Here is a 14,711-nt window from a genome sequence, read left to right on the forward strand (position 1 = left end):
AGAGAACAAAGCAAATCAGATAATAAAAGTAACTTGAAAAGTTGTTTAAAATTGCATTGTCTATTTCTCTATCTGATTCATGAAAGTTTAACTTTTCCTTTAACATTAGGTAGACAGAAAGGACAGATAATGTGTATATATATATATATATATATATATATATATATATATATGTGTGTGTGTAAAAATGCCAGAAAAGTTACAAGTCTGTTTAATGTGAAAAATAGGAAAAGCACAAATTTTAAACCTATACACTGCAATTTGTTGTCCGGGACTAGTGAAATTTCTAGCTATCTATATAGTATATATAAAAATTTGAAATAATTTATGAAAGAAAATCAACAGAAATTATCATTTCAAGTGAATTTTTTCCAGGAGTAAAAGTAAATTCTACTTTAACAAGGAAATAGCCTGTTTCCTTGTGTTAGAACAATCTGTACTTAGCCTGTTCTGTCTTGTATCTCACCAGGTTAAGTTGGACAGTTGGGGTGACATAATGAACACACAAATGTTTCCTTAAGCAACTGGGCTTTCCGGTGTCACAATAAATCCTCTCATTGTAATGTCTCTATTATATCTACAGGGCTTTTTTATTTAAATAAAAAAGGAGCAGGCAGATTGGAGTGCAGTTAATGTAGCCAAGCATTAGCTTAGGGAATTGTAACGCAAAATCTCCTAGCTTGTTCAGACTTGCATAGTGTGTTAAAGGAACTTGTTTTCCAGTCTAGTGGGGGATTTCTTAAAGGAACACATTAATATATTACACCAAGTATCCCCACAACAAAATACTTTTAAAAATGTGCAGTCTCAATGTAAACCATTAGATTTCTACTAAAATATAATCTTCTTACTAAAGAAACAGTAACAGTAAGATAAAGGGACAGTCCATTCTAGCATCATTATCTATCATACATATAGAAGAGCAGTTTTCCGATTAAAACCGTTTTGGAGTGAAAAAGAAAAAGTTATGCTAAAGCTGTTTTGATTTTGAAGCCAACAGTAATGTATTGTAGAGCATTTAAAGTGATGATAAACCCAAGTGAATAAGAAATGTTAGGATTTACCATCACAAAAAATAAACATGAGTTTCTCTCATCGTTTTCTAAAAAACATTGTCACATTCACACAGCGCCTCCGGCCGCCCACGACACAGGGCTTTCTTCAATGAGGTGACGTTTCCACCTCTAGACCAATGGCCGTGCGTGTTAGCTGACATCTTAGCATAGCTAGAGGTCTAAACGTCACCTCATTGGAGAAGTGTCATGGGCGGCCGGAGGCGCTGTGTTAAGGATATGTTTTCCCAACAGCTAGGGTGAGTATAACACTGTTTTTTTACAAAACAATAAAAGAAATTTGTGTTTATTTTTAGTGATGGTAAATTCTAGCGTTTGTAATATGCTTAGATTTACCATCACTTTAATGCAATAATTGCATGTTTGTATTGTTATGTCATTTTTTGCAATATTGATACTTGTACATATTACATATCAATTAAAAGCGTACGTAAACTAACATGGAAAGTGTATAGCAAAGAAATAAACAAAAACCTCCAATACATGAATATATTTGCGCATGTTAAACTTTTACCTTTTACTTTGAGCACAACACTACAAGCATTATGGGTAACACTAAAGTGATATTAGCATTCTATAAAGCTTGTATTTTTATGATTAGTCTGCTATCTGGACTTATGTACTTAAAATAGTTTTTCTTGCTTTTTTAAAGGGCCGTATTACTCGAAAAATTACATGCTCTAATTCATAATCCAATTAACAGTACTAGTTGCACCTCTGAGTCATGTGACTAGTGCTGCTGATTAGATCAGCGTCAGTTTCCACTTAGGACCATCAGTGCTCTGCGGGGGTTAAACACACAGTTGTGCAGGGTCGATAGTTGCAAAATTCTTTAAAGAATTAGAGCCTGTTATTTTTTTTTACTATTATGGTCCTTTGATAATCGTGTGCACAATGCCCACTATTATTCCCTAAACCACCAGACCCTCGAGAGCAGTAAATCCTCTGACTGCAAAGGAACTGAATAAAAGAAATGTTTACAAGCATTTAAACTTTAATGCAAGTAGCATCATTTGCAGTTCAGGACAGCCCAGGAACACGCATCTTGGAAAACTTCTTGGGTTTGTATATCTTGTCAATTTTGGATTGGCCAATTAGGACCAGATATAAATAAGCTACAGATAAGTAGCATATAGCAGGGTCAGCCAGCCTCTGTGGTGAAATAGAAAATAACAAAAAAACTATTTAAATAGATTTCTCTAACAGCAAAATTTCTTATTCTGAGCTCCAACATTTAGCTCCATTTCAATAAGTTTAAATTCACAAAGACAGGTAAAGGGAAGAAAATAAATGAAATATAAGAGAGATTTTCTTTTTAGGATTTTCTTTTTTATATACTTTAATTCCACTATTTCAAGTCAAGACTATACCAACCTCTGCTGGCTTTAGAATGGAAGCATCTTCCTCTGAGCAGCGCACGGGGCGGGAGGAATTAAAAATACAATCTAGCTACGCAAGTAGCGCAGTACTACGCAACATGCGTAGGGAGATTGTAATTTAACTCCTCCTCCATCGGTTTTCACTGATGTACAGCCAGGCACTGTAGAGAGTTGTGTCGCGACGGCGGTGACACCATCAGAGGAGCTTAATTCCTGCTTGATGGTGTCAAGGACCACCAACATCTTCTCGTGGACCACCAGTGGTCCACAGACCACTGGTTGGCGACCGCTCTTCTAGTACAATAGTTTAAACTGTAGCAGTTTCCAATAAGCACCGACTGGTTACACACTCAGAGACATACACAGATATTCATTGGAAAGGTCAAAACCAGTATGCAAACAAAGGAAGAGTCATGATCCAAACACAGGTCAGTAGACAGCAGGAAGCTATACAAAGCAGTTAAAATTATCACACCCAGAGTACAGACAGACTCATTAGACAGTTCTAGTACAGTATGTGAAAGAGAAACTTTTAAAGGCCACATCAAGCAACACATGGTTATCTTTAAAATCAATGCATACTGGAAACGTGGTATTTCAGATTAATAAAAAAATATATAGAATTCTTTTGTTTTCCACCAAGGCTCATGTATTGGTGCTGTCACAGGAAATTCTGGAGGTGAAGCATGGAAGCTAAGATACATAGTATACACTTCTTTATGAAAACAATATTCAGTTTCTCAGGATGTGCAATAAGCACAATCATGACTTCAGGAATTGTGTCCATGCACTGCAATGACTGATATTGCTATTCATGGAAACTGAATAATGTTTTTCATAAAAAAACACAATTCAGTGAAGCAGAGCTGCACATCATCTTACTTTCTAAATGACGCATAAAATGAAATGGATAGCTATGCTAAGGGTGAGATTATTAGGGGGATTATATTTTAAGATTATCTTCTGCTGTTTCCATCTCTTCACATTGATAAGAGAACAAATGGTAAAATTAGCGCTATGTGATAATAATTAATAGTCCCTTTTTGACATTTTAAATAGAGGCATGTTTATGTTTTTTACACTAGTATAGCTTATTGCAAATAAAGCAACTCAGTGTTAATAATTACAAGATAAACTTTGCACCACAGAGAATGTTTTATAGTTACATACAAGTCAGTTTTTAGTTGGCCAGTCCGGGGAAGAGGTTACTGGCCCACTTAATAAAAGTCACACCAGCCCTGTGCATAGGATATATCAGCAGTTAAGGTCTGTATTGGAAAACAAAATCTGCATACAAAATATATATTTTTAAATAATTTAGCACTATAATTCTGTTGGCACAAGGATTTTACAAGGTTTTGTAAATCAAGAGTAGCTCAGGGATCCACCATGAAAAGTCCAATAAAATGTATGTTCCTGGTCTTCTTTGTTGAGGCCAGTTAGGGACAGATATACATTTATTGATATTATGGGCTATTATTGTGTAGAAAGTTGCAAGGTCAGGTGAAATGGCAGAGGCACTTTAGCCACTCTGGGCCAGATTTCAAGTGGAGTGATATTTAGAGCTCCCACGCTAATACCTCTGAAAGTAAACTTGTAATGCATGCAGGTTAGTGCATGCATTACAAGTTGAAAATAAAAAGTTAGCGCATGCGCAAGCAAAACCCGGTCCTCTCTAACTTCATGACTTCTTCTCCCCCTAGACTTCAATAGAGCAATGTTCTTCACACAGAAGACACTTTTTATTTTACAATATATATATATATATATATATATATATATGATCTTTTTCTAAAATGTATATCTAAACCTATATATCTATAGGAATATATATAGGTATAGATATATACAGATATATATAGGAATTTATATTTAAAAAACAATAGAGCAGTTTCCCCTATGTGAAGAACATTGGAATGTAAAAGAATTACAGTAAATACACAGTATAACACATCAATATTAATATATTAAAATAGATTTTTCATGTTTAAAGGTATTTTAGTGGAAAGGGCTCCATAGTATATATACTGGCACCTTCTCAAAATTGTAAGAAATACATTGCATTCCAAGTTTGTGATGCTCCTGTAATTTGTAATTAAACTCACCTGTATCAATTAACAGGTGCTGACAATATAGAAATCACACCGGCAACCAGTTAAAAGGGTGAAAAATTGACTCAACCTTTCTGTTGTGTGTCTCTGTGTGCCACACTGAGCATGGAGAAGAGAAAGAGCAGCAAAGAATTGTCTGAGGATTTGAGAACAAAAATTGTTGAAAAGCATGGACAATCTCAAGGTTACAAGTCCATCTCCAGAGATCTTAATGTACTTGTGTCCACTTTGTGCAATATTGTCAAGAAGTTTACAGCTCATGGCACTGTAGCTAAACTCCCTGGACGTGGACAAAAGAGAAAAATTGATCAAAGATTGCAATGAAGGATTGTTTGAATGGTGGATAAAGAACCTCGATCAACTTCCAGACAACTTCAAGCTGACCTTCAAGCACAGGGTACAAATGTGTCAGCTCGCATTATGGGGCCTATTTATCATATGTCTGTCGGACCTGATTCGAGACTGTGGATCAGGTCCAACAGACATCGCTGAATGCGGAGAGGAAAACGCTCTCCATATTCAGCATTGCACCCGCCAGCAGGGGGGTGTCAATCAACCCGATCGTACTCGATCGGGTTGTTTTTCGGCGATTCCTGTCCACCTCATCAGAGCAGGCGGACAGGGTTATGGAGCAGCGGTCTTTAGACCGCTGCTCCATAACTTGTGTTTCTGGCGAGTCTTCAGACTCGCCAGAAATACAGGCCCACAAGCTCCTTACGGAGCTTGATAAATGGGCCCCTATACGTCACCATCTGAATGAAAAGGGACACTATGGTAGGAGACCAAGCAGGACCCCACTGCTGACAGAGAAACATAAAAAAGCCAGATTGGAGTTTGCTTTAACTTACCTAAGGAAGCCAAAATCCTTTTGGGAGATTGTGCTGTGGACAGACGAAACAATATTACAGCTTTTTGGTAAAGCCCATCATTCTACTTTTTCAGAAAAAGAAATGAGGCTTTTAAAGAAAATAATACATTCCCTACAGTCAAATATGTTGGAGGTTCACTGATGTTTTGGGGTTGCTTTTCTGCTGTGTGCAAGGCATTATGAAATTTGAAGACTTCCAAAGAATTCTGTGGTGCAATGTAGGGCCCAGTGCCAGAAAGTTCTGTCTCCGTCAGAGGTCATGGGTCGTAAAGCAGGACAATGACCCAAAGCACACGTTATAATTTATAGCACCCAGAAATGGTTTAAGACAAAGTGCTGGAGACTAAGGAACTGGCCAGCAATAAGTCCAGATCTCAATCCCATAAAGCACCTGTGGAGAGATCTCAAAACAGCAGTTAGGAAAAGGAACTCTTCCAATCCTGGACAACTGGAGCAGTTGGCGAAATAAGAGTGGTCCAAAATTCCAGTAGAGAGGTGTAAGAAACTCATTGAGTCCATTTTTGGAATTTTGCGTTGAATGTGTCAGATTTGGCTTTTTTTCACCACTTTTTTGTGTCATACCAATACAAATAAAATAAATAAACATGAGAATACCTAAACATTTGTAATTGCAAAAATTTTCTGGGCGAAGTGGTGCATTATCTGACAAAAATGTAGGGGTGCCAATATTTTTGGCCATGACTATATATATATATATATATATATATATACACATATATACATACATACAAATAGACACACCCACATACACATATTTAGACAAATTATATATATATATATATATATATATATATATATATATATATATAATAGCCCTTTCCATTCAAATACATTGTCATAAACCATATACATTTGAACCCTTATAACTTTTTGTTATTAATATTTATATGAATACTTATTATTAGATAGTGTATATTTATTTTGATGTATTTATGTTGTGTATGGTCATACTATGGTGCAACTCTTTTAAAGCCCTATCTTCAAGCGCTTGGCGGTGCACATTTACTTTCAACTTGTAGGGAGGGAACTAACAAAAACGGCCAAAAAATAATGATTCATATTTCCTGATCATTGTAGAATTAAGCTTTCATGATTGAAATAGAGCGTGTCATTTTAAGAGTCTTTTCAATTTACTTCTGTTGTCAAATTTACTTTCTGCTCTTTGTATTGTTTGTTGAACAGCATACCTAGGTAGGCTCAGGAGCAGCAATGCAACACTAGCCACTAGCAGGTGATTGGTGGTTATGTGTCATCTCTCGTTGGCTCATCAGATGTGATCAGCTAGCTCCCAGTAGTGCATTGCTGCTCTGACTTTAACCCCGTTTTACATTCAAGCAATCATTTTATTTTTGCACTTTTGTGTCCCTATAATGGGGCATTATATTTTTAATTTAGTTTCCCAAAAGCTGAGCAATGTAGAGGATAGGGATATAGCATTACTATCCTGCACATGTTCAGAGTAAAGCAGTGCAAGCCCATCCTGTGTTCATTTCTATGTGCAATATGTATAGCTGTTGTAAGGAATTCTTTGGTTGCAGGACTGTTTGGATTATATGATATGGCATCCAACATTTATATTCAATCATCTCAACTCATACTCAGATACAGTATTCCTCCAACTGTTGTAGTCCACTCAGGCAGTCACTGGGTTGCTGGTGCACTTACTCATGCTACCTGGAAGGACTGGGATCTGACATACCCTTTAATTAAAGAAACATTCCAGTCAAAATGGAAATGCACATGGATGAATTACATCTTTGAATAGAAAAACATTTGCAATACACATATATTGGTAAAAATGTTTCTAGTAAAAGTTATCACTGTTTTAGTGTTAACATTTTTCTCTGCACGAGCATGTGAAGCATACTCAGTGCACCAGCATTTAAAAACTGCAGCTGCTCAGAGCACTAGTGGGGCTTGTAACAGCAATTAACACATTGGGGCTGATTTAACATGCTGCGAATGCAGGAAACGTACGTTAAGAAGCAGCGGTCTTAAGACCACTGCTCCTTAACTTATCCAGGCTCATCACTGGCTTCCTCTTGCCGCTAGGATTAAACACACAATTCTCACTCTGACATACAAAGCCCTCAACTGTACTGCTCCCCCTACATCTCCTTGTCTCCAGATATTCTCCCTCCCGTCCCCTTCGCTCTGCTCATGACCTCCTACTCTCCTCCTCTCTTGTCACCTCATCACACTCCCGTTTACAGGACTTCTCCAGACTGACTCCCATCTTGTGGAACTCTCTGCCGCCTCGCTCCACAAGACTCTCCCATAGTTGTATAAGCTTCAAGTGCTCCCTAAAGACTCTACTGTTCAGGGATGCATATAACCTACGCTAACCTTTCTTTATACCAGTTCCTCTCCTCCATTGCTATCCCCTGAGCTCCCTTAGCATGTAAGCCTAAGAGTCCAGCTGTTTGTAGATCACCTTCTTAAGAGCTGACTACAACAGTGCAACTCTTGGCAGGGCCCTCTACCCATTTGATCTCTATAAATGTTTTGTTGTACTCCGCCTATGTTTATAGCGCTGCGGAATCTGTTGGCGCTCTACAAATAACCGATAATAATAATAAAATAACTTAACTTATCTGCCACCGCTGAGGTGACGGACAGCAATCATCCCGATCAGATACGATCAGGATGATTGACACCCCCTGCTAGCGACCGATTGGCTGCGAATCTGCAGGGGGCGGCATTGCACAAGCATTTCACTACAGCGGATCATGTCCGCCCGCACATTGTTAAATCGGCCCCATTGAGTCATTACCAGATAGTATACTCACCTTAGGCTCTCTGAACAAGTGCTGTGTTTAAAATGCTGGTGCACGGTGCATACTTAAAGGAACATTCCAGCCCCAATTGGAATCCACATGGATGCCTTTCAGTTTTGAATAGAAGCATTTTTGTGATATATGTGTATTAACAAAAATGATTCTAAAAAAAGCTATAGCAGTTTCAAAAGTGTATTTAAGTATGCACCCGTGCACCAGCATTTTAAACACAGCAATTGCTCATAGAGCTTAAGGTGATTGTACCATCTGGTAATGACTCAATTTATTAATTGGTAATATGATACAAGCCCCATTTGTGCTCTCAGCAGCTGCAGCATTTAAAATGCTGGTTCACTGAGAATATCTTGCTATGCTTCACGTGCACGTGCAGAGAAAAATGTTAACACTAAAACAGTTATAGCCTTTACTAGAAGCATTTTTGCCAATACATGTATATTGTAAATATGTTTCTATTCAAAGATGTAATTCATATATGTGCATTTAAATTTTAACCGGAATGTCCCTTTAAATACACTTTTAAAACAGCCATAGCTATTATTAGAAGCATTTTTGCTAATCCATGTATATTACAAAAATGATTTAAATTTTGGCTGGAATGTCCCTTTAATCACATTTTTGTCTTAATAATTTTTGCTACCTTGCCTGAAATGCTCAGTTTCAACAACAGAAGGTAGACAACAAACATATGCCTATCTAATGCTGATTATTAAGTTCCTCTACAATTACAGGGCAGAAAAGGATGTAAAAATAGATGTTGTAAGTTTTGTCATTTCATGGTTTACTTCAAATATGTCAAAATCACAATAACGTTTTTGTTGAAGTGAAACTGCGAAATGGACAAAAATAGACCAAACACAAAAAAAAAAAAGTTAACACAAATATAACATTGCAAAATGAACATTGCAAGAATAAAAATAAATCCCTACGAAAGGAAAACAATAAGGATTAACATATCAGCTGTTCAAATGTTTTTAGGCTACAACACTTTCTTAAACATGAAAAATAAACAAAAATTGAAACATGAAAAAGGGGTTGCTTTGGTTTATACCACATCTCCATTTTTTGGCAGTAACACAATACTCAAACTTTTTTAGGGACATAATAGAATGTGTTTTCCTGAAAATTACATTGGCTTCTTTTGTGTAATGATAATGTTTCAAAATGCCCCAAAGCATTAACCTTTCCTTTCCCCACAGTTAACCCCTACCCATATGCTCCCATCACTAGTAACCCTAACTGTGATCACTCACCTCCCCTTCCTACTCTAACCAATATTAACCCTACATCCTTAGACTTAATTAACTCTGATTCTAACCACCCTTAACATGTTCCAATACTAACAAAACTGAACCTCAACCTCCTTGATCCCATAAACCCACCCCATTAACTACTTTCTATTCTAAAAACATCTAACACCAAAGCCACAGAACCCTTTGGTGCCACCACTACTCATGAGGTTAGAGTATTATGGATTAGAATTTTTTTTTATACTTTATAAGTGGGGGGATTGTCACACATTTCACAGGATCTGTACATGTTTGGAAGTGGCAACCAAGGATGCTGCAATTTGGATGTTAGATGCTGTTAGGGTACAAAGACCTTAATGTGGTGGGATGTCATGATTAGGGCTTATTTAGGTTCAAGCAGTCTAATAATACAGGGGTTCATTGTGGTTAGGGAAGGAAGAATGTATTGTGGTGGGATGGTTAAAGATAAGGGGTTTATTAGGTTTGGTGGTTTAGGATGATCGGGATTACTTGCAGTTTAAAAAGGAGGCGTAGTTAGTGATGAGTCTGTGGGGTCAAGTCATGGACATGCTTTATTAAGGTAAAATGGTCATTGGAGTAACAAGCTAACTTGTATGATAGAGAGCAATGTGGTTAATGTTAATTGCAATGGGGGATCTAGAGAGGGTTAGATGTTAACAATGGACGGAATAAGTAACACATTTAGAGTCAATGTTGCAAGGAAAGGTTGCAGTTAAGGTTCACCAGACCACCAAACCTTTATCTGAGAGTGTCTGGGAGGCTGTGAATATCCAGTTGGTGGTGTCACTGCAACACAGGGGTGAAACCACATTAGACCAAAGGCAGAATAAGCGAGGGAAGTGAGAGGAACTGGATGAGCTATTTATGGAGCTGCCACAGAAGAAACAGGGACAATATTTATTTCATGGCCAAACAATTCTCTTATTAGTGTCCGAAGGGACAGCAAACAGGTACTCTTACGCATTTCACACCCAAAGGCGCTTTGTCAGAAAGGTGTGTAAATTAGTTTATTTGTTATAGCATGTCTGTTTTGTTATGTTAAAGTAGTCTTGCTGGATTTAACTAAATTTCTCTCAGCAATCTTGTAGGTGTAAAAAAGGTGCTGTTCTGGGGTGTTCTCGAGGTGTTTCTGGTATTTTTTACCTTAACCATAACTCAGCATGCAGTATTTAAAAAGACACACTTTCCCTTGTGAAACTCACCTTGTGACTATGTCTCACTATATCAAAGTTTTTGTGCATATGTTGCAGTAGACTGTTTTATTAAGGCTGTAAATCATTACAGGGAAATTTTTCTATCGTTTGTTTGCATTCTACTAGGGACTTGTCACCCTCTAAGTGTTAAAGTGTTGATCAGTTTTTAAGAGGCAGGCATATACCTTTTGATAATTGTACAATTTTGTCTCACTCTTAAAAATTGACCTGTGGTATATCTTGTAGTGGAAAGAGACAAACCTGCTTTTTCAAATGAGATGTCACTTGTCCCTCTCGCCCAAACAGGAGGGAAATAGGTACTAAAATTAGAGACTCCTCCCACTTAGGTTAAACAGCACTTTAAGTGCTGTTGCAGGCTATTATTATATGTTATTATATTACGTCTATCACCTACATCTTACAGGGGTATGTGCTCTCTCATATGAAAAACCATACTCCCCTCTTTCAAATGAGAGGCCACTTGTCCCCTTAGGATGCAGCTTGTCACAAGTCAATATAAGTAGCCTCGGGATTGAGATATGGGCGTTCAACCTGGAATCCCCTGTATCAGCAGGCAATTCCCTGGAAGAGGCATAGTATGTATGTAATGGGTACTTGTAAAGCGTGGCTAATCACCCGTAAGGGTCTCAAGGCGTTGCTCATTTTATTGACCTCAAAAGGATGAAAGGCTGAGTGGACCTCGCCAGGGATCAAACCTGCAACCCTTAGGTTGCTACAGAGCTCAGCTACAGTGCCTTAGCCTGCTGAGCTATTTGTCCGGCATTTCTTGAAACGGTGAGCAGGGTCCCCAGGATCTGGAATGAATGGTGACCCCCCAGGATGGTGATGCATGGTCTCCATTTGCACACAGCAGTGGATGTGCATGACAACAACAGGCCATGCACTTCCCAGAAGTAAATTAATGTTATTACAAATCCACAATCCCTATTTGCCTTTGGGGATGGATGCCCCCTCTGTGTGCCTAAATTATGGTTGTGAGACATATATGAGGCAAATATGAGTTAAAATTGTTAGGGGTGAGGGGTTAAGAGGGCAACAGTCTTCCCAGTGCCTAGGACAGAACAAAATGTATCTAAATATGCCACTGATACTTAACATCATATTCATTGGGTTACATAATATAATATTTAGATACGTTAAAAAATAAAATAAAAATAAAAAAAATCCTGTAGTACAGTGCATGGCCCTAAACTTTTTTGTTGATTTTTCAAAAGCAACTGACAATAAACTATAAATACATAACAAGACTCACAAGAAATAATAATAATAATAAATGAGTATGAAATACATCGGATCCATAAATAACATCTTATAAACATTATCAAGCTTAGACAATACTCAATGATAAGAGATCTTCAAAACTTAAAGGGACAGTCAACTCAATTTTTTTTTATTGTTTAAAAAGATAGATCATTCCTTTATTACCCATTCCCCAGTTTTGCAAAGAAAACACTGTTATATTAATACACTTTTTACCTCTGTGATCTAAGCCTCTTCTGACAGCCCCCTGATCACATTACTTTTTATTTATTATCTATTGACTTGCATTTAAGCCAATTAGTGTTGTGTTGTGCATAACCCACGGGCGTGAGCACAACATTATCTATATGGCTCACATGAACTAGCAGTCTCCTGTTGTGAAAAGCAAATAAAAAAGCATGTGATAAGAGGCTTTCTTTAGTAGCTTAGAAACAGGCAGAAACTTAAAGGTTTAAAGGTTATAAAGTATATTAATATAACCATGTTGGTTGTGAAAAGCTGGGGAATGGGTAGTAAAGGCGTTGCCTATCTTTTTAAACAATAACAATTTTTGTGTTGACTTTCCCTTTAAAGGGACACTGAACCCAAATTATTTATTTCGTGATTCAGATAGAGCATAACATTTTAAGCAACTTTCTAATCTACTCCTATTATTAAATGTTCTTTATTCTCTTGGTATCTTTATTTGAAATGCAAGAATGTAAGTTTAGATGATGGCCCATTTTTAGTGAACAACCTAGGTTGTTCTTGCTGATTAGACGATACATTCATCCACCAATCAAAAACTGCTGTCCAGAGTGCTGAACCAAGAAAAAAGCTTAGATGCCTTCTTTTTCATATAAAGATAGCAAGAGAACGAAGAAAAATTGATAATAGGAGTAAATTAGAAAGTTGCTTAAAATTGCATGCTCTATCTGAATCACAAAAGAAAATTTTTGGGTTCAGTGTCCCTTTAAGTATCCTCCATGCTTCAGTCCAAGGTCACTTTTGGGCCTCTGTTCCAGAGTATAGAAAAAACAGAGGAGTAGAAAACTAAACCATAACCATAAAAAACCTGTATCAAGCAGCAACAGTCTTCTTAACAAGAAAAATAAATAAAACTGTCTAGTGCTGAAAATGTTATCACGTATTGACACAAGCAAATAAAAATAAAAATCAGATGCTTCATAGAACATGGAGATGGGCATCCAGGTATTACAAGGTATATGATCATATGGATAGCAATAATGCCAGCTGCAAATGGCAACATCCTAAAAACTTACCCCCACAGAAACACACAAAAAGGGAGGAGAATCCTCTCTTCTCTATATAATGTCCCCAGCTGGTAGTCAAGAGAAATTAATCAAAGACACCCCCTAAACTTTTTATTTAGCCCATGTATGCAGTTTGGGTATATTGTGCCGCACATACAGCTAGATTACGAGTTTTGCGTTACGGTTTTAACGCTGAAAAATGTCAATTTCAGCGTAAAAACCGTAATGCAGCCGTCTTGACGGTATAGCTATACCGCAAGCATTTTAGCCTGTAACGCAACGTCAATCCCGCATTTAAGAAAAATGACACTTTTGGGTGGTATTTCCATAGCGCCGTTATCACAGGTTGTGCGGTGAGGCTAAAATACTTGCGTTCCAGCCTATACGACACAAATTGTTCCGTTATGTGAGACCAGTACTTATGAGTTATGCACAACGAAACTGTTACACAAAACTCATAACTAAAATGTTATACAGTACACTAACACCCATAAACTACCTATTAACCCCTATTCCGCAACCCTCCCGCATCGCAAACACTATAATAAAGTTATTAACCCCTAATCTGCCACTCCCGACATCTCCACCACTAATAAAAGTTATCAACCCATATTCCGCTGTTCCCCGACATCGCCACCACTATAATAAAGTTATTAACCCCTATTCTGCTGCTCCCCAACATCGCCGTCACTAAATAAAGTAATTAACCCCTAAACCTCTGGCCTCCCCCATAACCGCCACTAAATAAACCTATTAACCCTTAAACCGCCAGCCCCCCACATCACAAAAAACTAAATTAAACTATTAACCCCTAAACCTAACAAACCCGTTACTTTAAATTAAAATGACATTATCTCTATCTTAAAATAAATAAAAACTTACCAGTGAAATTAAAAAAACCTAAGTTTAAACTAACAATTAATCTAACATAGCCATAATACTAAAATTAAAATAACTACCAATTAAACTAAATTACACATTAAAAAAAACTAACACTACTAAAAAAAAATTAATCTAAAATTCCAAAAAATAAAAAATACTAAATTACAAAAAACAACTAACACTAAATTGCAAAAAATAACAAACACTAAATTACAAAAAATAGAAAACGAAATTATCCACAATAAAAACAATTACACATAATCTAATAGCCCTATAAAAATAAAAAAGCCCCCCAAAATAAATGAAAAACCCTAGCCTACAATAAACTATCAATAGCCCTTAAAAGGGCCTTTCTAGGGCATTGCCCTAAAGAAATCAGCTCTTTTCCCTGTAAAAAATACAAAGACCCACCAACAGTAAAACCCACCCAACCCCCAAAATAAAACACCTAACTCTAACAAAAACCTAAGCTACCCATTGCCCTGAAAAAAGGTATTTGTATGGGCATTGCCCTTAAAAGGGCAGTTAGCTCTTTAAAAAAGCCCAAACCCTAAAAAAAAAAAAACACCCAAAAAAGTTAAAAA

Source organism: Bombina bombina, chromosome 4 (genome assembly GCF_027579735.1).
Source record: "Bombina bombina isolate aBomBom1 chromosome 4, aBomBom1.pri, whole genome shotgun sequence".
In the NCBI taxonomy this organism is placed as follows: Eukaryota; Metazoa; Chordata; class Amphibia; order Anura; family Bombinatoridae; genus Bombina; species Bombina bombina.